The sequence below is a fragment of the Myotis brandtii genome, unplaced genomic scaffold (genome assembly GCF_000412655.1).
Source record: "Myotis brandtii unplaced genomic scaffold, ASM41265v1 scaffold8, whole genome shotgun sequence".
Classification (NCBI taxonomy): domain Eukaryota; kingdom Metazoa; phylum Chordata; class Mammalia; order Chiroptera; family Vespertilionidae; genus Myotis; species Myotis brandtii.
Window position 1 is genome coordinate 5,851,196 of NW_005371219.1, and position 25,176 is coordinate 5,876,371.

The 25,176-nt window shown below is 41.9% G+C and overlaps 1 protein-coding gene across 6 annotated transcripts in view; it reads left to right on the forward strand.

The window, feature by feature from the left end:
• FYN (FYN proto-oncogene, Src family tyrosine kinase) overlaps positions 1-25,176 on the forward strand; it is a 176,206-nt gene that overhangs the window by 69,642 nt on the left and 81,388 nt on the right. The window contains exon 1 of one of the 6 annotated variants that reach the window (XM_005883735.2): positions 10,663-10,681. The exons of 4 other annotated variants lie outside the window; for them this stretch is intronic. The gene's annotated coding sequence lies outside the window, so the exon portion shown is untranslated. Of the gene's footprint in view, positions 1-10,662; positions 10,682-12,628; positions 12,648-25,176 lie in introns of those variants that run through there. One more of the 6 variants, XM_005883736.2, reaches the window with a different exon arrangement.

Here is a 25,176-nt window from a genome sequence, read left to right on the forward strand (position 1 = left end):
TATATAACATTAAAACATTTATTTAAAGAATAATAGGTCTGAAAGGGCTCCTAAGAAGCTATCTCTTACATTAACTCTGACTTCAAGCACAAAATGGTGTAAGGAATTCAGACAGATGGGTGCCTGAAGACTTATACTGAAGACTGGCAACTAAAGCTAAAAGTGAGGCTCACAGAACATGATCCCAGCATTCACACAAAAGAGATTGTCTTATATTTTAAATTTCAACCCCAGCTTCTTCAGATATGTTTGTCTTTAGATGACCTCTGAGATGAAACGGCATTTTGTCTGGGGTAGTCCTTTCTTCTGAATCAGGGGTAGCGATTCTGGTGAGATAAAAATGTGCTTAGGGCGGAGGGAGATCTCATTACAGATGATTGAGATTGGTATTTTGGTACACAGGGCTGTATATTTGCATCCTTTTCCTGGTGATACCACAGTCTGGCTTAAATGCAAGTAGTTTTTAGAGCCTCTGTACCCAGTATGGCTACATTTGCTGAAGCAGGGAGATTAAAGCAACATATGTCAGGTTGTGATATAGGACAATCCACTTGAAAAGACTTTAATTGTAGGGCCTATTTTGGGAGGGTAACTGTGCTGTTTGTGTGGTATATTTTGGGATCCACTAACCCAGCTTCAAGACCAGTAATAACTTCCCAGAAAGGGTGTGGTGTGTGCTTGCGGACATAAATGTTTTCCTACCAAAAGCTTTGGTATGAGATTCTTTAGACTTTACTCCCCTTCATTTTTCTTTTTCTGATAATCTTGCTTCTTGGAAGAATGCTATGAAAATGCATTCTGTAAAGTGGGAGAAGAGAAGGATAAAAGATCTCATTTCAGATGGCCTACCCCAGAGATTTAGGGACTAAACGTTATCAGTCTGCTGTTTTTACAATGAATAGAATCTGGAGAAACTACCAAAGCTGAATAGTAAGCAGAGTCAAGTGAGACTATAAAAATACCACTTTGGCGCTAAATATTTTAATGAATCTAAAGGAAAATCACACATTTACAGCTCCTTGTTCCTCAGAACCCCCTTTCTAATAATGTGTGGATAATGTGTGGGTCATTTCCATGCTCTTTCAGGAGTTCTGATAACATAGAGTGGTTGTCTGCCTTCACTTCTGCTCTTTAAGACTTGTACCCTTTCCCTGCTCAGCCTCCGGTGGCCTCCCTCATTTCCCTGTTAATTCCTGAGGCCTTGGCCTTAAAGAGGGTCAGACTTTCTGCCCAGTCAGCATTTCCTAGTCCTTATTTAAAAGTGAATGATAAAGGAGAAATTAGATCAGCAAAACAAAGTTAGCGTCTCATGTGTGCAATGTGTTGGGGGGTGGGACGGGGAAGGGAGTGGAGAGGAACAGAGATAAAGAATAAGAACATTTGTCTCTGGATCTATTCTTGTTCATCAAATTATGTTGATCATTATATCCCACATATGAGTGAGATCATGTGATATGTATCTTTCTCCGACTGGCTTCTTTCGCTTAGCAAAATTAAGTCCTTTTTCTTTAAAGCCAGCATTTTTACAGTTGGAAATGTTTTTTGGTGTTTTTGATTTTGTGAAATCTCAGCCAACTTGATTCCTGGAAGGTTCTGTGTGTTAATGCATCTGTAGAGCCTTGTGTTAAGGGGGGCATTTTATAAACAGGTTTGTTTTATATCTCTTGTTGGACCCCTGGGTGGCAAACAGATGGGAAGTTTTCATTTTGGGCGGGGGGGTGGGGGAGGTCAACCGGGGAAAAAGGAGGCATGTAAAACTTTAGACAATAAAAAAAAATAGAAAAATAAATAAAATATAAATTGGAGGAAAAAAAAAAGAATAAGAACAAGCAGGGCGCATGAACGGAGGAGGCCGTGGTGGAAGTGACCGGCAGGCCAGGTCCCTGCCGCCACCATGCTCCCGTTGTCACTGCTGAAGACCCTGAAACAGACCTGAAATTGTCTTTACAAAACAAAACCGCACAGACATGTGCCTCAGAAGCTGTTGTGGGGCCTGGTTGGGCCCCAGTCCTTTGCCTCCTTTCTCTCTCTTTTGTGTTACAAAAATAAAAAACACAACTACATAAAAAAGAACAAGAACAAGCAGTTTTGTAACCCAGAAACCAAATCGGTTCTAAGGGCACAGGAGCATTTTTACATAAATTGTAAGGCATGAAGGCAACACAATGAGAGCCAAAATGCTCCGTGAGGGAGAGTTGAGAATCTCTGGAGAAGCATCCGAGTTCTCCCAAGGCGATCTGCCGCCCCTCTGCAACCGAATCACCCAGAGAGCGAACGTACAGTGGGCACCTGGTAAGCTGTGAGAACTGGATGAACATCAACCTGCACAAGGTAATCTGCACATCTCGGGACAGGACAAGTTCTGGCGGATGCTCCAGTGCTACATCCGCGGCAGCACCATTAAGTACCTGTGCATCCCCAATGAGATCATTGACATGGTCAAAGAAGAGGTGGTGCCAAGGGTCGTGGCCGTGGTGGCCTGCAGCAGCAGAAGCAGCAGAAAGGCCGTGGCATGGCTCCAAGGCCTACAGTTCCAGTTCTATGAGAGGTTGTGCAACAGCCCTGCCCAGCCTCCTAGAGTCCTTTCCAGGAGTGTTGCTGAAGACTGTAAACTACCGAGCAGTCGTCATTTTGTAAGTCAGGCTGTGCTTGCTGACCGTATTAGGGGCGGAATCTCAGACACTGGCAGAGGTCAGCCAGAAAGAAACCCGGCTGGCAGGCAGGCAGTGAGCCTGGCCCTGTTCCCCCAGAGACTTGAGCCTTCCCCCAAGAGACTGCGTGTCTGCTCCAGTCCATGAGTCTGTTCAGAACAGAAAAAAAGAGGCAGGTGTTGGGGAGACCTCACCTGTGCATTTTGTGGACCTCTTTATGTTAAGTCTTTTTATTATTATTATTATTATTATTATTATTATGAAAATATTATTTGGTGGTTTTGATTTTGTGAAGTCGCAGCCAACTTGATTCCTGGAAGGTTCTGTGTGTGAATGCATCTGTAGAGCCTTCCCCCTTGTGTTATCGGGGGCATTTTCCAAATAGGTTTGTTTTGTATCTCTTGTTGGATCCCTGTGTGGCAAACAGATGGGAAGTTTTCATTTTAAGGTCTTTGCACTGAGATTGACAGTCCAGGGAGTTTTCCTGAAACAGACCTGAAATTGTCTTTACAAAACAAAACCGCACAGACATGTGCCTCAGAAGCTGTTGTGGGGCCTGGTTGGGCCCCAGTCCTTTGCCTCCTTTCTCTCTCTTTTGTGTTACAAAAATAAAAAACACAACTACATAAAAAAGAACAAGAACAAGCAGTTTTGTAACCCAGAAACCAAATCGGTTCTAAGGGCACAGGAGCATTTTTACATAAATTGTAAGGCATGAAGGCAACACAATGAGAGCCAAAATGCTCCGTGAGGGAGAGTTGAGAATCTCTGGAGAAGCATCAGAGTTCTCCCGAGGCGATCTGCCGCCCCTCTGCAACCGAATCACCCAGAGAGCAGCTCCAAGGCCTACAGTTCCAGTTCTATGCGAGGTTGTGTGCAGCAGCCCTGCCCAGCCTCCTAGAGTCCTTTCCAGGAGCGTTGCTGAAGACTGTAAATTACTGAGCAGTCGTCATTTTGTAAGTCAGGCTGTGCTTGCTGTTCCCTGCTCTGTTGTTCTGGGATGGTGTTCTGTCACTTGATTCTCTTGATCCTTGAAGTAATTTGGTGCTCATTCCAGGTTAGTTTTGGCGCCATCCTAAACCAGAGTTCTTGGAAGCTACTTGGAGACTGCCATCCTGCTTGTCAGTTCCCATGGCCCACTTGTCTGCCATCAGCTTTCATACTAAATTCTTTCCCACTGTGGTGTGGTTTTCATCTGTAGCAACACTTATAAACCAAAATTTCCCACTTACAGAGGTGAAACATTTTCAGAATGAGTAGCTGTTGGACAGCTAACACTGTGCAATAGAACCCACTTGGGAGCCAGGCGGTTGGTCCTGCCCCTCAGCTCTGCCTCTGACTGGCAGGCTGCCCCCGTCAATGCGTATTATGATATCACTTGTATAGGAGATGTGGCACATTTGCTCCTCCCTAACCACCACTCGGGTGGTGGAACAGGTATCCTCCCCAGATAAAATCTGAGGCTCAGAGAATTTAGCCTATGTCTAAGGCAGGGGGCGTTTGAGAGTGCGGGGTGTTTGTTCTTTCAAAGACTGGAGGCAGGGTTGGCATGTGGTGAGCTTGGAAGTGGGACAGAGATGGTTAACGCTGCAGTGCTGTGTCAGTCCTGCACAGCGAAGAGTTGTCCCCAGCATAGGGCCCGGTGACCACTGTGCCCCCACTGAGAAACACTGCTCTCTGGGATGGAACCACAACCTGGATATGTGCCCTGACCGGGATTGAAACTGCAACCTTTAGGTGTACAGGACAATGCTCCAACCAACCAAGCCACACTGGCCAGGGTTACATTGGACTTGATGTCGTTTCGTGGTTACATCGCCATCTCCCATTTGTTTATTAAAAAAAAAAAAAGTTCCGTCATTTTGACGTATGTACATATGTGCTTTATGTTTTTTATTATTTATTTACCACAAGTAAAGGTCAGGAATTGTTATCTTTCTTTTAATTTTTTTTTTACATTTCTGCTGTGTATGTGCTCCATGTGAGTGACGTAGGTGCTTATGTAGGTGGGTTCCGACTTACAGCGAAAATCGGAAAGGATCTCCGAAGTAACCTGAGGACCTACTGTAGTGATTCCCACATTGTCCATTGTCCGGAGCTCGCAGGCATTACAATTGAACTCAGAATGGCTGTTCTGCAGCTTATGCCGAGCTGCTCTCTGCACCAGAACTCAGGCTCAGCACACTCCATGTGGAAAGAGCCTCTAAAACTCCCTGTTCTCTCTGACCATCGTGTACCTGTCATTCCTCTATCAACACCCAGTGCAGGTAGAGAGAGCCAGTGCCATCCTGGGAAAAGATCAAAGCCCCAGAGAATGCCCACCCACAGCCTTTGATCCAGTCTTACCAGCTTAAAAAACATCTAGATAGGGAACTAGGTGTCAATTTCAGGAGGTTTTGAGATGATATCTTTGGCTTCATACCTACCTACCTGGTCCACTTCTGCAGAGCCTGCTGTTGGAGCTTTGTTTAAAGTTTGGTTTTGATGTCAGACAGCAAAGAAACCAAGATGGCTGGCTACATCAGTTTGAATGAGCACACATGAAATTTATTAAAGTGGCAAAAATAAAACCGTACTGAATGAAAAGGCACACAGTGAAGCTGACCTGAATATGAATGGTGAGGTGATTATAAAAAAGGGAAGTGTGATATTATCTGATCTGGCTTTTTTTTTTCTTTCCTGTTTTTTCTTTTTCTTTTTTCCTTCTCTCTCTTCCAGGTTCTCTCTCAACTTTTTATTTTGAAAATTTTCAAACCTGCTGGTTAGGAGAATGATAAAATCAACACCTATATGTTCTAAATATGCCACTTGCTTTTTTATTACCTCTTCCAAATATGTGTGTGTGTGTGTGTGTATATATATTACATTAGGTAAACTTTTGCTGCACCATTTGAAAATTACACACATCTTGACATTTTAACTCTACATATTTCATCATGTATCTGCCAAGAATAGGGACATTCTTTTACATAACAATACTATGATCATACCTAAGAAATTTAGTAATGATTTCATAACATATTCTACTATCAAGTCCTTCTTCAGACTTGCTGGTTGTGGTGTAGAACGTCCTGCACTCTGGGATTGTCTGTTTCTTTACGGGGTTAACTTATGCCTCACTGCCTGAAAATTGTTAGATCTAGAAGCTTGTTGTTAGATGCAGGTTAACAGCCTTTGGCAAGAATACTTCATTGGTGGCATCGCATGCTTGATGTTGTATCACATCCAGAGGTGGAGGATGTCAACTTGTCCTACCATCTGATCTCTTGGGTAAGATGGTAACCGGAGCTCACCAATGTTCAGGATACACTTTGAGTCAGTCAGGCATCTTTGGGCTGGTGTGTGGTTCCTTTGTGAACATCCTGTCCATTCCCCTCCCTCCCCCCACTTTGCAGTGCTTTGAATATCAGTGGATAATCATTGCCTGGATCATCATTACTTTGGGATCGTGTCTGATATTTTTTACCCTTTGTTTTCTCTTCTCCAACTACTTATAGTGAATGATCTAGGCCTTCCTAAGTTTACAAGAATGATTTTTCAGCTGCTTACCCAGTGGTCAGCTAGATTTTTTTGTGATGATAGATTGTGCCAAACATTTTTCTTTCTTGCCTGTGGATAAGAAGGTGTTAACTCTAGCAGAGCATTACTACATGCCAGGTACCACATAGGACCCTTACCTATAGAACTCTTTTCACTTTCTTCCCACACAGCAGTTCAGACTAGTGAATGGACTTGCCCAAGGTCACACAGCTCCAGTAGAACTAAGATCACTAGAGATCTGCCAGGCTTAGAGCCAGGGCTTCTCTACTCTTCCATGTACCCTCTGATCCCCAACCCTGGCTGTGTCACAGCCCTAGTTCTTACCTTAGACCAGTGGTTCTTAACCTTGGCTGCACATTAGAATCACCTGGGAATCTTTTTAAAATCCTGATTTCTGGGCCTCATCCTCCGGAAATTCTGTTTCTTTGTTATGGGGTGGGGCCACAACATTCATAACAAAGAAACAGAATTTCCGGAGGATGAGGCCCAGAAATCAGGATTTTAAAAAGATTCCCAGGTGATTCTAATGTGCAGCCAAGGTTGAGAACCACTGCCTTAGACAAATGCCTACCTGATTTGGTAGGTCCATAACAAGGAAAGTCAGATAGGAGGGTGTGCCACACCGGCACAGCCAAGGGTGATCCCGAGTGGGGGGGTGAAAGGATTAAGGAAAAACAGACAAGAGAATAATAGCTTGGTCTTGGTGGGACGCTGCCTCCCTGATGAGGAGACAAGGACAGCGCCCACAAGCCATGACTTTATTTTATAGCAGATGCCACGAGGCAAAGTAGGGGTGTGATCAAGTAGTTTACAGCATTCTCGTGAGTTTCAACCTCACTTAACTACATGCACCTGAACTCTATCACAAGGCACGTGGGGCTACGTGTTTGGACCATAGGTTCAAGCTTACAACTATAGCTATTGGCTATAATTGTGCTGGGAGGGCCCTGCCCTTCCAGCTGGGACTTGCACATGGCAATGAGAGGACCTTGTCCTTTCATTAGTCCGAGGCTTGAACCTGGCCAAAACACTGTAGCCGTGCCCCACAGGAGGGGGTGTGCAGCTGGAGAAACACAAGCCACACTTACTTAAAAGGGGCAAATGTTACTGGCTCTCAGGCAGTGTGGGCCCAGCACTATCAGAAATCTTGATCTGTATATTAACCATTCCAACTTTTTAATATTGGCAACTACTCTATATATATTCTGACACTCATCAGTCAAGTCACCAGTTCTCAGCATCCACACTGCTGCTGGCGGAGGCCCCCTTGAGTCAGCCGAGGCTTTGTTTAGAGGTGGAATTCATGGCTTGTCTGTTTGTGCTTAACTTTCTCTTTTAAATAAAAATTAATATTCTTGAGATTTGATTTCAGGGGTGTTTGAATTTTGAAGAAAAGGAAAGTTAGGTTTCATGGAAGTATTACTTAACTGGCATATTATTATAAAACCTGGCATTTATTCATTAGAAGGTTAACAACACAATAGCAGATAGTTCATCTGTAGCTTTGAAAGAAAACAAATACATTTCCCTCTGAATATCATCTGTAGAATTTTTCTTTTTGAAATTGTTCTCTAGATCCTTAAGACGGGGATGAAATCTGTCTGTTTTATCCATCCTGCACTCCTTGTTCTTTGTGTATATTTAACTGTGATAATGAGTCACCAAAGAGTCCCTAAGCGTGTTCCCAGGAGAGGAACTGAAGCAGAACTGACAGATAAATAGCAGTGCTTCTCAGGATGAGCCTCAGTTGTTGCAGTGCTGGCTGAGGATAAAACCTGGTGTGTTAATCCAATTGTTTTTAGCAGAATTATTCTCGAGTTTGGAGTGATGGAGAAGGGTGCAGGTAGAGCCCTCTGCTCTTACTCTGCCATGAAGGAATCTAGTCCTGCCTTCCCGGTCTACAGGTTAACAACCTCAGGTGCAGAGAAGTTGAGTTGGGCCCAGGTCAAATCCAATTAGCTTGGGTCTCTCATGATCGATTTTCACTTTTCCTAAAGCTGAAGTTTTCAGTCAACAAGTAATAACCATAACGTCCCACAATCTTTCTCACAATTAATATGACGGAAAGCGTGGTATCTCACTTTTCTGCCAGTACAAAGGTTCTCACCCACAGTGAACCTGCCACCTGGGGAGCATTTACTGAGCACCCAAGCCCTGTCCTTCCTCCTCCCCTTCACCCCACCCCCAAGACTGAGAGCACCCAGGGCCTCCCCAGCCCTGTACTGTTAACCCCAGTGTCATCGCTTCTTATTACTTCCTCAGAGGACACATATTGCATTTTTCAAATACAGTGTTCCTTTTTTTTTTTTCTTGACAAAATCCAGTGACCATTCATATTTTTTAACATTTTGTTGTTTTATTATGGAATTTAAAATTTATAGAAAGTAAACATTATAGCATAATGGACCCCATGGATCCCTCCCTCAGCCCCACAATTATCGACATTCTGCCATTCTCCTTTCATCTGTATCTGTATTATTGTCACTATTTTTTTTTTTTTACTAATTCAGATGTGTTTCATAGATCAGAAAGAGAGCTAGTTTGTGAACTAAGAATTGGTTACCTGTTCCTACAGGTGCCCACCCCCCACCCCCACACACACACCTTACTGTATTTATTCCTCACAGCACCCCTGTGCATTGTTACCCACATTTTATGACTTAGGAAGCTGAAGCTCCAAGACATTACACACCTGCCTGAAGTCTCCCAGCTCAGAAGCACTCAAGCAGGGATTCACACCCAGAGTTGTTTGAAAGGCATGCTTTCCCCCGAAGCTGCACTTTGGAAAAATAAGGACCATAAAAAAATGTGTAGTTAAAACTTTTTACAGTATGGATAAATGGATAGCTATGTGATAAAAGCAAATATGGTATAATGTTAATCAATGTTAGAAGTTAAGTGGTAGTACATGGATGTTCGGTGTAAAATTATTAAAAGTTTATGTTTGAAATTTTCACCATAAAATGTTGGGGAGGAGCAAATTTTGTCTTAACCATCAAGTGGAGGACAAGACACACAAGCTATTTTCAGATACCTATCCTGTTGGTACCTGCTCCAAAGAGACAGATTGGAGCCTTGGTTGAATTTTAATCTTAAAAATAGCAAGCCAGGGATAGAAATTGCTTGATGTACCCAATTAACATTAACCAGTGAGGTCTTAGAGAACTCAGAAAGCCAGCTGCAAAAGCAAAGCTTCTCCCAGGGTGGCCCCTCCACTGTGAACAGCTCAGGAAGCCTCACTGTTGCCCTCCGTGAAAGACCAGAACCAGGCGTAATAGTGGACAATTCTCTTTTCCAGTTCCGGCATCTTAGGTGGGATCCCATCATTTACCCAACAGAACATTTTGCATGCATGCAGCCTACATGTTGAAGCTGCTCCTGTGTGTGGAAGGGCATAATCAATTTTTTAAACACTACATCATACACATAGAGCCTTCCACACTACTCCACGATGTAATGCAGACCCTGCTTTGATGGTGAGCTGGCCCGGTCAGGAACAGCTGAGCAGTCTGCTGTGCTGGGGTTGCTGGTTGGAGGCAAAGATGCACTGTCCAGGGGATTCCTCGGGGCATTTTGTTGCTGATGGTACAAGGAGAACCTGGGTGGGCCCCTCTCCCACTCCTGTCAGAGCCCTGAATGTCCAGCAGCCCAAGCTTGGCTGTCATTGCTATTATCCATCCTGCCCTTCAGTGCTTGAGGCCACATGCTTCTGGCCCAGGAAAAGCATTAGCTTGCTGTGGAGGAGAGGGCTGCTAAGGCATATGAAAGCTGCCTCTCCAGAATCTTCCAGGGTCCTCACAAACTGCAAAACTAAGATCATACCAGAAAATGAAGTTTCCAATAATAATCATTCACACTAATTTCCAAAACTCCGATTGAATCTTGGGGCCCCTGTGACTCACTGGTGTTTATACCATTATGCTGTTCTTCTTTCACTATACTCTGAGCAGAGTTTAAAGCCCTTAAGAGGTATCTATCTCTTCAGTTAACTACTCCATCAGCTTCCTTCACCCTGAAGTGTCAGGCAGAACAGGCTAGAAGAGCAGGCTTTGTACCTAGACCTGGACGTGAATCCCAACTTCACCATTACTGGCTGTGACACTTGGGAACAGTTGCTGAATTTCTATAAGGCCAGCTCATACGTTCATTGTAAGGTTTGAATTCAATAAAATATGTGAAGTCTCCCAGCATAGTCTGGGGCCCATAGCAAGTGGTTCCCTTTTCTGTCATATGTGTGATACGTTGTAGGTGTGAGATGAGGGCTCATATCCCTGCCTATAGCTGGTGGTGTGAACACGTCTTGTCTCTTGGCATCTGTGCACCACAGTTTTGTTTTGGGACTGCCTGTTATCCAAGAAGCTGTGATTTAAAAAAATTATACTGTCTAATTGCTCCTCAGGGTGCTTCCTCAGGAAGGTCCTAAGCATGGGGCAGCCGGAAAGGGTGAGGGCTGGGAGCCGACTGGAGACTGAGGGATTGGTGAGCTTAAGGTAAGGAGGGTCTGGGAGAAATGATCATAATGAGGCCAGAATCAAAAGGTTGGCATTTCTAAAAACAAAGATTGCCACCTGGGAGTTTGCCAGGGGCGGGCCCCGAGGGAGACTGAGTTCCACCACACTAAGGAGTGTGGGTGCTTGTGCTCCCGGTCACTTCCCCACAGGAAGCCTAATTGCAGCCTGGGCCCTGTGACTCCTGCCTCGGGGAGGCTCCTAGGCTGCTGCGACAGAGGAGTAGACCACTGCAGCATTCCTGCCCACGCCTGCTGCTGCCGCCTTCTCCAAGAATGAATTCCGGTATCATTGCATGTGGTCTCAGAACCAGGGGAGAGTGTTTGCTCAGTTTGGCATAGCAAACATTAAGTCTGTTGCTCGATTTGCAGTTGAGCTTTGTTTGTGGACCTTCCGTCCTTGTCTGCTGCAGCCATCCAAGCACTTGGGGAGCATTTCCTTTCTTCTCCGCAGCTGCCAGGAGCCCAGTAGTTGGGCTTCCTTAAATGTAAGCAGATGGAAGCGAGCTGGAGTGTGGAGGCAATTAGAGGATTTCTTCCTCCAAGCAGTGTGGTTTTGCTTTCTTTGGGTGTAGCTGTTCTTGCTCATTTTATTTTCCATTTGGGTTTTGTCAGGCTGTCAGCTTTCCTTTCAGGGTGTATGTTGCTGCTGGTTGCAGGAGTGTGCAGGATAGGGTGACTTGGTTGATTATTGTTTGGAATGAAAGTTTTCACACCACTGTATGGCTACGTCGTGATGATGATGATGATGCCACTCATATTTGTAAAATATTCTGCAACGTTAAGAGTACTTTTACATACATAACTGTCTCATGTGGTCTGGCCAGAGGCTCCCCCCCCCCCCCCCCCCCCGAAAAAAAATGAAGGTTGTACTCCCTCTGCTGGAGTCTGAGTTTTTCCTTGTCCCTATATCATTTCTGGTCAAACCACACAGGGGAGAGAACTAGAATAAAAACTGTAGCCTTTTGCTTTGTTCCTTTCTCCTTTCTCATCAGTACCGAGAAAGGAGAAAGGAACAAGAATGATTTTTTAGCTGCTTACCCAGTGGTCAGCTAGATTAGGTTCTTCATGTAGATGAAGAACCAAATATGAAACCGTCAGTCAGTTTCAAATTTTCCAAACACTGTATGAGCACACTACTAGATTCTCTGGTGACATTTAAATAATTGTAGCAGACAACCTTTGCCACAGGGAGCTTCCAGTCTAGTTGGGGACACTAGTTCTCCAACTGTGAGTTTAAGTTACAGTGCTGAGCACACAGAAGGTGCTCTAGGACTAGGAGTTGAATGAGTGGGTGAATAAATGAATGGATAATGTTAACCACCAAAGTCCTGAAAAGCAAGGGGAAGAACTAGGGAGAAACTGAAAGGTGCACAGTCCTCGATGGGAACAGGCCCAAGGAGTACAGCCCCCTTCGGGTGTCTGGGTGCCTGGGAGCCAGAAAGCAAGAGGCCTGGGCACCCTCGTGGATTGTCCATGTTGATGATTGGCCATTCATTAGTGCAGCTAAATGAGAGCTGAAGATATGGAAGGAAACCATATGGATATAGGCTGAGAAGAGTGAGCAAGGAAAATGTCATTCTCTCTAAGGGTGGGATAAGCAGAAAGAGGGAGGGAAGGGAGCAGACGGACTGAAAGGGATAGATTACTCGTAAAGCTGTTGTTGGGAAAGGTGCCAGCAAGCTCACCCCTCCTTAAAAAGTCTGTCTCCTGGATTTGAGTACCTACTACATTGCAGCCCTGTACTAGGAGCTAAGAGAGGGTAATGGGCAGAATCAAAGAGATACAGAACTTGGCCCAACTCTTAGGAAACCCTGCCATGCCCAGGAAACACTGAAATAATGTGAAAGCCTCACCCTCACATGATCAACCCCAGGGGATAAGCCAAAGAATTGAGAGACAGAGAGTGCAATGTGAGCCTAAGGAACTGAGAGGAAGGCTTCTGGCAGGTAAGACTGGCTTGGGGCCTGGCACATGGATGAGATGTGGGAATTGTGTGGACATTTGTGGGGAGGTATATTCCATCCTGGATGACGTTCGTGTTGGGGCCGTGGAAACTGATGGAAGCGGTCTGGGGGCCCTGGGTGAATTCCTGGAAGCCAGGCTGGAGAGCTGGAGAAAGTTGCTAAGCAGAGAAGCGGCTTTATGAAGGTGGCAAACGGACTCTTTTGTTTATGCACAGAATTCTCCTTAATTTCCTGCTACCTCAGATTCTGAGCTGGGGGGGGGGCATTGTTCCTTTGCTGGCGGTATGAGATTAAGCTCGGGGAAGTAAAGGTCTCCTTGGGATGGGCACTGAACCTTTTCGGTGTCTCCTGGGGCACTGATGTACCGAAGGCCAAATATTACCGCTGCAGTGGCCGAACAGGAGTAAGAATAGAATAGAATAGCCTCCAGCAGGACTGTCAGTAGGACACTGTTTTCATTGATTGTTTTGGCTGCTATGAAACTGTACTTAGTGTTTCGGAGAGCTCCAGAAATTTGTGCTATATGAACTCTAGATATTTTCATCGTGATGAACTCTTTAAAATAGTATCTGCATCAATGCACACCCCCAGTGTAGACTACTTAGAAGTGCAGAAAAGCACCAAGGACGAAACAAAAGTCACCAGTTACTCCATCATTCAGAGATTATCACACATTAGTGTATTGCTTAAAGTCCTTTTCTGATGTGAATTTGGAAGATTTAAAAATTATTTCAAATTGTACTTAATGTTTTATATCTTTTTGTTTTAACTTGACAGTATAACATGAATGTTTTTGGTATCACTAAGTTTATTTTACAATATGATCTTAGCACTACATCCTATTTCGCTATAGGAATGTACCATAATTTATTTAATCAGTCAAATAGGAAACCAGTCTCCTATTTTTGTTGTTTCCAGTGAGTTAGGTTTTAAACGTTTTTTAAAACAACATTATAATACAGTATTTTCAGATCATCTTGTTTTTATTGAGTGAATTGCCCAGTCAGATCCAAGTGAATATAGAAAGTTCTCCATGAAGTTTTATCTCATTTGTATTATTACTTCATTGAAAATGATAATTAATCAAACCTGAGTGGTGAAGAATTGTAGGTGCCATAGTATGCTTCCCTAAGACTATTAAAAACAGGAAGACCAAGTGCCATGCTGATGGATGTATTCAAATATAGAATAATAATTTAGGGGTCTTAGTTGGATCTGGTAAATGTTATATTGTGCTTGATTGTAGTGAAATTTCAACAACCACAAAATATAAGTAGCCTTCAGTATTACCTTCATGTAGATGAAGAAGCAAACATTCAGGAACATTCTTAACCCTCTTTCTCTTATCTACCTCTTGACAATGTCTCCCTGTAAGACGCCCGAATCCTTCCGGGTATGAGATGCATTTGGAGGGCTGGTTCCTGCTGACTTTATTAAAAGCTGAGTAGAAGAAGCCGAGTTTGGTTTGCAAAGGTCTGGAACGTCTTGCTTGTGTTTCATTTCCAGTAAAATGGGTGATTCACCACAGTTCAAGATAACCCCATCTACAGCATCTCAGTGTGTGTGTGTGTTTTTCAGTGAAAAATTTTTTGAGGGAAACATAGAATAGAACTATAGAATCCTCTAAGTTTTCCAAGAAATTATTTTCCTTGCCTGTCAGAGTTTTGTAATATCATTAGATTACTTGTTTTTCCTAGTAATTTTTATCCTATGATTATCTGAGTTCGATATGTGTTGAAGAAGAAGAGATGAAGGTCAAGAAAAATAAGTACAGTGATCTATTTTTTTTTTAATTTGTCTAACTGTTGCTGATACATAGAAACACAGTTTTTCATATTGAACTAATACTTGGCAGTTTGGTAAAGCCTCCAATTCTAATAATTTACCTGTATTTTTCTTAGGTTTTCTGTTTAACCAATCATGTGTATAAATAATTATGTTTTAGTTCTTCTTTTTCAATTTTTTATGTATTTATTTTTCTTGTCCTACCACTCTGGCTAGGACCTGCAGTACAGTGGTAAAAGAAAGTAGGGAGAGCACACCCTCTTAGCTTGTTCCCAATTTAAAGGGAAGGCTACTAACATTTCACCACTGAGTATAATGCCTATATTGGGTTTTAATAAATACTTTTCATTGGTTAAAAAAGTCCCCCTTCTGATCCTAGTGTGCTACAAGTTCCTATTTTTTAAAATCACAGGTAAGTGTTGAATTTTATTTAATGCTTTTTCTGTGCCTATTAATAATATCATAGGGTTCTTTTTCTTTTAATCTGAGAGTGAGGTAATTACTATCATCAGTTTTCTAAAGTTAAGCCATTCTTTGCAATATGGGTAAAAATCCAAATTAGCCATGAACTATTTTATGAACTGTTGGATTCAGTTTGCTGATTTTTTTTTTTTAGGATTTTTATGTTTGTATTTATATCTGAGATTGGACTATAATTTCCATTTTTTCCCCTACTGTCCTTGTCTGATTTTGGTGCTAAGGTTATACTAGTTCTTTCCCATTTTTTTTTATCTCTGACACTTGCCTCTTTTTACTCTGAAACCATCTGAACCAGATGTTATTGGTTTTGTTTTCTTTAATGGTTATAAAAAATATTCAGGTTTCTCTCTCATCTTGTTTCATTAATAAGTGGTATTTTTCTATGAGTTCTTCATTTCATTAAAATTTTCAAGCATGTCATACAATAGTTCATAGTATGCTCCTATTTTTAAATCTCTGCTGAAAATGTAGTTATGTTCTCACTCTCATTCCCAGTATCATTATTAGTACCTTCTTTGTGTTTTACTTGATCAGTTTCGATGACTTATCTACTTTATTGACCTTTTGAAATACTTTTTCCTTTGATAATCTTCTCTAGTGAATGTTTGTTTTATGATTTTATGAATTATTTCTGTTAACGTAAAAAAACCATTGAAACCTGTAAAGAATTTTTGTGAGTTTATTTGAGCCAAACTGTCGACATATGCCGGGAAGCAGAACCTCAACGAATTGAGATAGTGCTCCGGAGAATGGCGGGGTTACATCCGTATTTATACATTCCAATCAAAGGAGGAACATTGGTGGGTTACATGAAATTCATTGGTGATAGATTAAGGAGGTGGGATTAAGCGAAGTGGGGAAACCGCTGGGATAGGATAAAAAGTAAAATGATGGACACATACTTAGGTGGGTGCAGGAACAATTAACATGATGATGAAAGAATTTGTGGTATCTGTCCTGGGACCCAGCACACCTGGTTGTGCCCTAGGGGCTCCAGATAAAGGGATGTCACAAATTATCCAGACATTTCAAGGGTATGTTATCATAGATGCAAAAAGACAGACAAGCTCAGTTAAGGTAAAGGTTGACCTTGTCAGTGAAGATACTGGCCTAGGACATAACTGCCCACCATAACTGCTTTTAGTTAAAGTTTAATTTCAGACCATCCTTTGTGGTTACTTTAGGTCTCCGAGTTTGCAAGAATGCCATGCAGGCCTCTCCTGAGCTTGTCAGGTCAGCATGTGGCCCCTTTCGTCCACATTTCCCTTTATTACTTTCTTCTAATTTCATTGGATTTACTTTTGTTCACTTTCTCACTTCTTAAATTGGATACTCATTCATTTTCTTTTTCTTTCTAGGGTAAGACTCAATTACAACTTTAGCAGCATCTGACAAATTCTCCTATGGAACATTTTTTATCATCACTCTGTTCTAAGAATATTATAATTATCATAATTATTTCTTCTTTGATTCATTAGTTATTAGCAGTGTGCTTTTAAATTTCCAAATTAGTTTTTTAGTAATCTTTTTTGGGAGTCTACCTTTAAAAAATCTATTGTTGTCAGAGAATGTTGTTTGTGTGATACCAGTATCACAAAATTTATTGATACTTGGTTCATGGCCTTATATGTGATCAGTTTTTAAAAAACATTCCATGACTTTTTAAAATACATACTTTCTAATAGGGGCTGGGGAAATAGAGTTCTGAGTATACCCATTCGATTAAACCTCTTGTGTTGTTCAAAACTTTTATATACTTATTAATCCTCTCACTGTGTCACTTTGTCCTAATAATGCTAATGATTTGCTTTATACCTGGTGAAATCCACTTCCCAGGAAGACTATTGAAGAACTGTTTACTGGCAAAATGTGAATTCCTTCCTTCAGCTTTTATGCAACCAGGAATCCAGTTTCTCAGAACCCTAGCCCCAAGGCTAACATCTTCTGACAACCTTTCTGGCTTCAACACTATGGGCTATTTCATGGAAGAAGAAAAAAAATATCATAAAATCTTAGAGCTGATGTGCTTGAAGGAGCCTTAAAGTTTGTCTAGTTCAACCAGTATTTGTTATATCTAAGTTCTGCATGAACATCAGTAGTGTCAAGATAGTTTCTATCATCTTTTGGAAATTCTCATTATTATAACAAATCAGAAAATATCCTTCCATATAATACCCAACAGGTTTTTTTAAAAGACTGCTGAAAATGTCGTCTTCTCTAGGATAAACAATTTCAGGTTTTGTATTAGTTTCCCGCCCACCCCCATAATTCCAGGTCTTCTTAACATCCTGATTACTGTTTTCTGAACAAGTTCTAGATTTTATGTAATGGCTTTCAAATTGCACACACACACCAGTATGTGTGTGTGGTGGTGGTGGTGGGGGGGGGTGTAAATGTTTTAAGGAATATTTTATAGGATAATTACTAATCAAGCACCTCAGGAAAATATCCAATACTGAGGCTAAAATTCACTTACTCCGTCATGTAACAATTTCTCTCTCTCAAGGGAAGCAATCTATCTAATAATAGGGTAATATGCAAATTGGTTGGGATGTCGTCACAGTAATGACCAATCAGCAGGCTGCCTGCGCAGCAGGCGTGGGTGGGCGGGGCCTTGCAACAGTGGGGAGGGGGGCAGGGTGGCGAAGGCCTTCGTCTCCATGCGCCTGCGCCAGGGGTTAGGCAGGTGTGTGCAGAGGAAGGCCTCGGCTGTGGCCCCGCCCCCGGGGATCCGCAGGCCGCAGCCCATCCCGGGGTCTGCAGGTCTCCCCCAGCTCCGGCCTACCTCTTTGGGGCAATCCATTGAGGAGCCCCCGATGGGTGGGCAAGGCCTACCTCTTTGAAGCAATGGGTCACAGGGCTCCCGCACTGTGACAGAGCACAGGCCAGGCTGGGGGATTCCTCCCTCCCCAAGTGCATGAATGTCATGCACTGAGCCACTAGTTAAGAATAAGAGACCATGACTCTTGCCTGCTGTTCATAATCATGTGCACCCAGATCCATGTGATCCTTTGCCTGAAGATCAATGGCACACTGCATGAGGAAGAACAACACATAGCAACAAATTTCCTGGGTTGTTTTTTTTTTTTAATTCAATTTTGCTTAGAAATTATGCTGTTTTGCTTTCTGTATTTCTAATAGGGGTAGGGTGAAGCTTGCCCTTCATTTGCTGACATAAAGCGTTAGTTTTGAGAGTGTCAGAGTCCAGTGTTATCACTGAGGGAAGGTAGTACTGTGCTTGCAGGGAGTTGACTGTAAGTCAAAGGCACTTCACCCCTTATCCTCATAATCCTCTCTAACCACCAAGAAAGCAAACCCCAGCTTGGGATCCAGAACTGTTCAGACATTTGAAGAGTCCTACCTTCAGACAGACAATACAGGTAATAGCTTAATATTGCTTAGCATTGTATTTAGTAAGAAATAGAGGGACAGCCCTTTGAACTGGTCTCTGTCTCTTGGTGCCTAAAATTATATTATCATTGCTACTTAAAAACTCAAAAGTTCAGACTTGCTAAGCCCCAACTTAACAAAGGCCAGACCGACTGCTATATTTCAGTAAATACCACATTAAGTCACACTGGCTTTTAAGCAGCCAGGTTAAACAACTGACTCAAATTGAAATTACTTTCAGCCAACCTGCCTCCCCCACCCCCAATCTTTTTCACACGTGCTGCTGCTAAACCACATGTCCCCCATCCTGTTCTTATGCAACAGGTTTTTGTTCAGGTCTTTACATTTCCCTTCACTAATTTTATCATCTCATTTCTGGCCCATTACTCTAGTCTATCAAGATATTTTGTCTTGAGATTATCACCTACAATATTTCCTATCCTTCCAAAAACTTGTTGAATCTGAACATTTTAGCAAGCAAGTTTTCCATAACTTTAGCTAAGATGTTGGCAATGTTGTTGAAGAGCTCAAAGCCCTGTTTTATGTCCCTAGAGGTCACCTTCTAGGTGGACTTGGTCTCACTGATCAGCCCCATGTAAATAATATTATTCACTCCATTGCCTTAGTATCCAGCCCACATTTTCCTATCTTATTCCCAAAGGGTTGTGAGAGGCCTTTTTGGGTGATGCTTGCTGAAGTTCATAGAGAGCCACATTTTTTTGATCCCTATCACAATAGAAGGTGGGCTAACTCTCTCCTCTGCGACCACTCTATATGAACCATCAGAGCAAATGCTGAAACACTGTAGTAGGATTACCCAGATTTGGTTTTTCTCCCCTCATCTAGCACTTTGACACTTTTTACATAAGATTTATTTATTTTTTCATAAAACCAATTAATGTTGAGATTACAAATACAAAAATAGGACTGAATTTCACCCAAAGCTATTTTTATACCTGTTTTGTGGGCATTCAGTTTAACAATTTCCCTCACTTATGCTAACCTAGCAAATACTAGAATATTAGACATAAACTATGTCCCCCAATCCAGTCTACCAGTCAACAGCCTTGTCTATCCCTCTATCCCACCCTTACCATCATCTCCCTAAAGATTCATTAACACCGGCTTAGACTGCTTCCTAGTGTGTGTCCCTCTTTCAGGTGCTCCTTTGGCTGAGTCATCCTGTGTAGAGCTACCTGATCAAGTCACTTGCTCAGAACTCCTGCCACACTTCAAATTCAGTCCAGTATCCTCTCTTTCTCTTTCTCTCTCTCTCTCTCTCCCTCTCTCTCTCTCTCGGCTGGCGCTGGAGACCTGCTCAGAGCAGCCACCTTCCCATTCCTCAGGCCCTACGCCACCTAGTGGATTCATCACTCTTCCCTAAAGTCTCCCAGGCCTTCCTGATGCCCATCTTTGTCCCGAATGTTCCTGAGGACAGGAATGTCCCAATGCATTTCTAGATTTAGAAATCTTGCTCCTCTCCCAAGCAATAAACTCAGTGCTTTCCCTCGTGAAGCCCTAACTGATCCCTCTTTTGGAAGTTATTTCTTCCACCACTAAGCTCCCGTTAGCACTATGTAACTTCCAAGTGACTGATGTCTTATGTAGAATTATTTATGTACTTGTTGTATCTAAAGCTGTTCTGGTGCTAGAACAATAGCTTATTCACCTTATTAGCACACCATGTGCCAGGCACCTACTAGAAAGTCAGGTGGATAGATGCTGGCTGACTGGCATTGACACTCAAAAGAGGATAATTTACCAAGATCACACAGTTTTGACTAATAGAATTAACAAGTGTTAGTTTCAAAAGTTACAAATAAGGTATTTGTCCAACACTGCACCATATTCTATTCCATACTTTTGCTTTGAGCTTCATGTGGAAGTATTGGTAATAAACATTCAGTTTTAAGCATTAAAACAAAAGTCTCATATTTGATTGTTTGCTACTTGAAAAATGCATTATCTCTTGACGTTACATGCTTAGGAATATAAATTTGGGGAGAAGGTGTAATGAGCTTTTCCTACCACAGTCTTCAAGCTTCAGAAGTTATTTGAAAGGACACACTACCACTTGAGAACATCTGTCCCACACAATTTAAAACATCCACAAGTACATTGAAAACATTGCTCTTCAAATCTAAAAATCACAATTCTCTTCATAGAAGAGGACACTTGGGTTGTACTGTGTGAGCAGGGTTTTGTTTGTTTGGGGTTTTTTGTTGTTGTTGTTGTTGTTGTTCTACTTATTTTAAGTGAAGGGTGGGCTAGGGATCTAATGTTAAAAATAGAGATTAAGGCCCAGGATGAAATGGTTACCCCACCTAGAGATTGGTGGTTCTGGCTTTCTCAGGCTTGATGTTGTCTACCTGAGCGAGGGCTCATTTATCTCATTTGAATCTGAAAGGGAGCCCACATCCTTCCTGTTGCCATGTAAAGATGCTGAAAGGAATTCACAGAGAAAACAGTTGTGCTAATGTGTTATGTTTCCCAGACATCCTATCCCTGTGCCCCGAAAACAGTGCAATAATTGGGAATGAGGTTGAACAAAGGAATAAAGGTATGAAATGCTCAGGAAAAGCCAGCCAGAACCTATTCTTTATTATCAGCTTCTCTTAGTATTTGTTTGGTTTTTTTCAAATGTGGTTCTATAGGTAGTGGAAAGGGGAAAGAAATGCAGGGTCATTTTTTCCTTTTTCAAGTCAAATTGCTATCTTGCACAGTAGCCCCATAGAGACTTGCTCTCATTCATGGGTTGACCAACTCCTACACCACCAATTTCAAAAGCAAAGGAGGCCAATCTAGCCTTTCCTTGTTCTGTGATGTTGGAGCCCTCTCCTGCTTAATTTTTTAATCCTCACCTGAGAGCATGCTGAGAGAGAGAGAGAGAGAGAAAGAGAGAGAGAGATCAGTTGCCTTTCGTATATGCCCTGACCAGGAATTGAACTGGCAACCCTTTAATGCACAGAACAACACTCAGCCAACTGAGCCACTCCAGATGGGTCTTTCTTGCTTTAAAAAAATAAATAAAATAAAAATAAAGTTTCCCCAAAGTATGGAATATCTGAAGCACAAGCCATTTGTTTTGGCAATTCAGTCATAATTTCCAACTTACCTTCAATATTAGTACAAAAACAAAAATGACCTGAATTCTATTGGCATGATATGGATAGATTAGCTAAAAAAGAAAGAAAGGAGGAAAGAAGAAGGCAAGAGAAGGGAAGAGCCTGCATGTCTAGCATTTCTTTTCTTACCAGGTATTTCTTGGGTTATTTCTAGTGCAGGCATGGCTTATCAATATTAGTGACATAGTCATGTTACTGAAGGTCACAATCGAAGGAATACAGAGCCATGAGACTAAAAGCAAGGACTGCTTCAAAATGAACAAGTATTTTAGTAGCCGTTGAACACACTGTCACTACATGGTCAGAAGTTCAAGCTGTCAGATTAAAATTAGAAATAACTGGGATATTCTACAAAAATGGGGATATAAAATATGAGATTCTTTCCAGGGGAGATCATGCAATATTTCTGGAAGTCTTACAATAAGCAAGATTATCATCCTACAGTATAGGCATTATTCACTACACTTTCTTAATTCCACATTTGTTTCCACCCATAGATTTTGAGCATACATTTACTTCAAGTATTTATGGGGTCATGAATGCTATTTATCTTTTATTATACTGAAACTTTACCCAATTAGTTATAATTGAGCTACCAATTGACATTTTTTACCCTTTAAGGAAAACCTTTAGAATCATAAAGTTTGCCTGGGAGATACAAAATAACTTCCAGCAGATAATTAGATGCTTTGAAAATAAATAGAAACAGGGTAGAAGCTGAACTAAAAGAATAACTGGTTCTGTTTCCACCCCCTCCCTCAAGGATATTTTAGAACCTTTTTATTAAGTATTGGTTGGGTTTTTTAGATCTTAAGTGTTTTCATGTTAGAAGTATAATCTTATCAACATAAAACCTACTTATTTGGGTGCACAAAGCAAATGGACTTCCTTTCTTTAGGGAGCCCAATCTGTATATCATAAACACGATTATTATTGCTGTTAAATTTCAGCCGTTTCTCCAGAAAGAATTAATCAAAAGTGCCTCACATGTGAGAGATCAGCAGGCAACATTTGGGGCTACAAATATTGAGCAAATACAGGGTGATTTTTCGTTCACCTTCACCCATGAGTTACCAGCCCCTAGGAGTTTGCCACAGACTCAAAATGTTAGTGCTAGAAGGATAGTCACGATTATCTGGATCAGTCATTATGGAGACTCAGCGCAGGAGGAGTGAGTGGCTGACCTGAGGTCACCAGTGGGTCAGGGCGGAAGAGCAGTAGGCATGGCTGCTTTCTATTAAATCATTGTATTCACCTCTTAGGAAACATATGTCACAAGACAGTTTACCACTTTTGATTAAATGCCTCAAACCTTCAACTTGGGTTAATCTTTTCAGTTATTAAATATCTATGCCAGTGCTGTCCATAGACATATAATACAAACCATAGTTGCAGACAACACAGTTGTTGTTTTACTTTTTTAACATTCACTCAATAGCCACTTTTTAAAAAAAAAAAAAGAAAGAAAGAAAGAAACAGATGGAAGTAATTTGCATAATATACTAGAGGCCTGTTGCACGAAGAGATTCGTGCAATAGGCCTTCCTTCCCCTGGCTGCCGGCACCAGTTTTCCTCTGGCACCTGGGACCCAGGCCTTCGCTCCAGCCGCAGCGGAGAAGCGAAGCCTGGAAGGCTTCTCTGTTCTGACCGCAGCAGAGAAGGCAAGCCTCTTCAGTCTTCAGTCGTCTTCAGTCTTCTTCAGTCTTCAGTCATTTTCAGTCTTTGCTCGGGCGGAGCCTTCAGTCTTCGCTCCGTGCCTGTATATGCAAATTAACCGCCATCTTTGTTGGGCTAATTTGCATACTCATCCTGATTGGCTGGTGGGCACAGCGGAGTGACACCAATTTGCATGTTTCTCTTTTATTAGTGTAGATTTTATTTAAAACAACATATCCCAAACATTCTCATTTCAACTTGCAGCCAATATCTTAAAAGTGATTAATGAAATATTTCACATTCTTTTCTTCAATCTACATCTTTGAAGTGCAGTTACATATTTCACATCTCGTGTAGTTAGTGCTACATACCATACTGGACAGTGAGGTCTGGACAGCTGAACAGGCCCAAGTTCGCACAAACCACAGGCCCCTCACCCTTGAAATTATAAATGTCTCTGTGTCTAGTTCACATTTCTTTTAACTTTTGCTCTTGATAGGCCAAGCTTATCTCCTGAAAACCCAGAGAGAGGTAAACAAGCATGAACTGCAGTAAAATGAGTGTATCTATTGAAAACGTGGTCCAACCCTTGCCATGGAAGTGTTGCTGTGTGATATATTACTCCTGCCTTCCTCGAATTCCATGAAGTTCCGTACTTCCTTAATGTCAAAGTTCCCTTAGCAGCTGCAGCTGTTTCCTGTGGATATGTTCTACATGGCTTTTCTTTATGAGATGTCTTCTACTGTGACTGCTACCAGAATGAATATAGTCCAAAGCCTGTATCTCTCATTAACAAACTTCCAAGAAATAATTGTTCAACTTTAGCTGTAGCTTTCAACAGTTCATCTCTCACTTTGACCTAATTATAAAATTTAATGTTAAGATATGTGAGGAGGGAGATCAAAGAAGGGGATATTTCACTTTCTGTTCATGCATCATCTTTCACATCTCTCAACCCCCCACCTCCAACCCAGCTAGCCAAAGGCAACACATGGAATTGTAATGAATAACTGTAAAAGCCGAGGCTGTGTTTTATTTTCCTTATCATTCAAATAGAAATAATAGTAGTGCCTACCCCCAACGATTTGTGAGGATGGAGCATAAAACATAGTATCTGACACATAGTTATTGCTCAACAAAAATGATAGTTATTTTTATTATTTACTTTGCAATTACTTCCGAAAAGGGAGATGGACAAAATAGAGAGCAAATAGGTGTATCTCTTCTGAAAAATGGAAAGGAAGCCTGCCAGTGCTTTTTTAGGACATTATCCTTGTGATTCTTGGAACCAAACCAGGCTCCACCCAGAGCTGAGCGCTTTTTGATTGCAATGTGTCTTCAGCATGATTGTTCGAACCAACCTCACTTCCAATGATAACGGGAATGTTGGAGCCAAAATGACTAGCTCCTGCAGCATAACAATAGTAACAATGACAGAGGGAGGAGCTGACCCAGATAGTGTGTTTCAAGTCCTCAGAGCACGTTCTTATATGATTTTCATAGTGAATTGTGACAGCTGTACTGGAGAAGGCAGAGTAAGTGTTTTGGGTGTCATTTGGGTTGCTTCTTTAAACAGTTCCATGGAGTATGGGGAAAATATTTTTTTGAATATAAGACTTTCAAGATAACTCCCTTCTTCCCTTGCCTTTTGCCTTTTGCCTCTGCTGCCCAATAAACCCTTTTGGCTGGAGTTCATTGGCTCTCCCTGAAGCTCCCAGGTATCACTTTTTGGTTGAACAGAACTAAAGTCATGCCGAGTAGTGACTTGGCACTCGTGACATAAGTACAGTTCTGCTACTGAAAACTGGTGAGCTCTTAACATATGTTTGCATCACTTTCTTTCTCTCAACTCCCTCAGTCTGCTTGTAAGAGTAAAACATTGACATTTAGGTGGGAAAACAATATCGAATCCTGGGCCTGTGGACACATTTTAATTCTTTAAAGAATATTGTAGCTATCTAAATTATTTGTCTAACCATTCATCCTGAGTACCCAAATTCTCCGTAAGTTGGCATCTCTCTTTTGGGAACCATCTTTCAGCTGCTCCTGTGAGCCAGACGTGAGCACTAAGATAA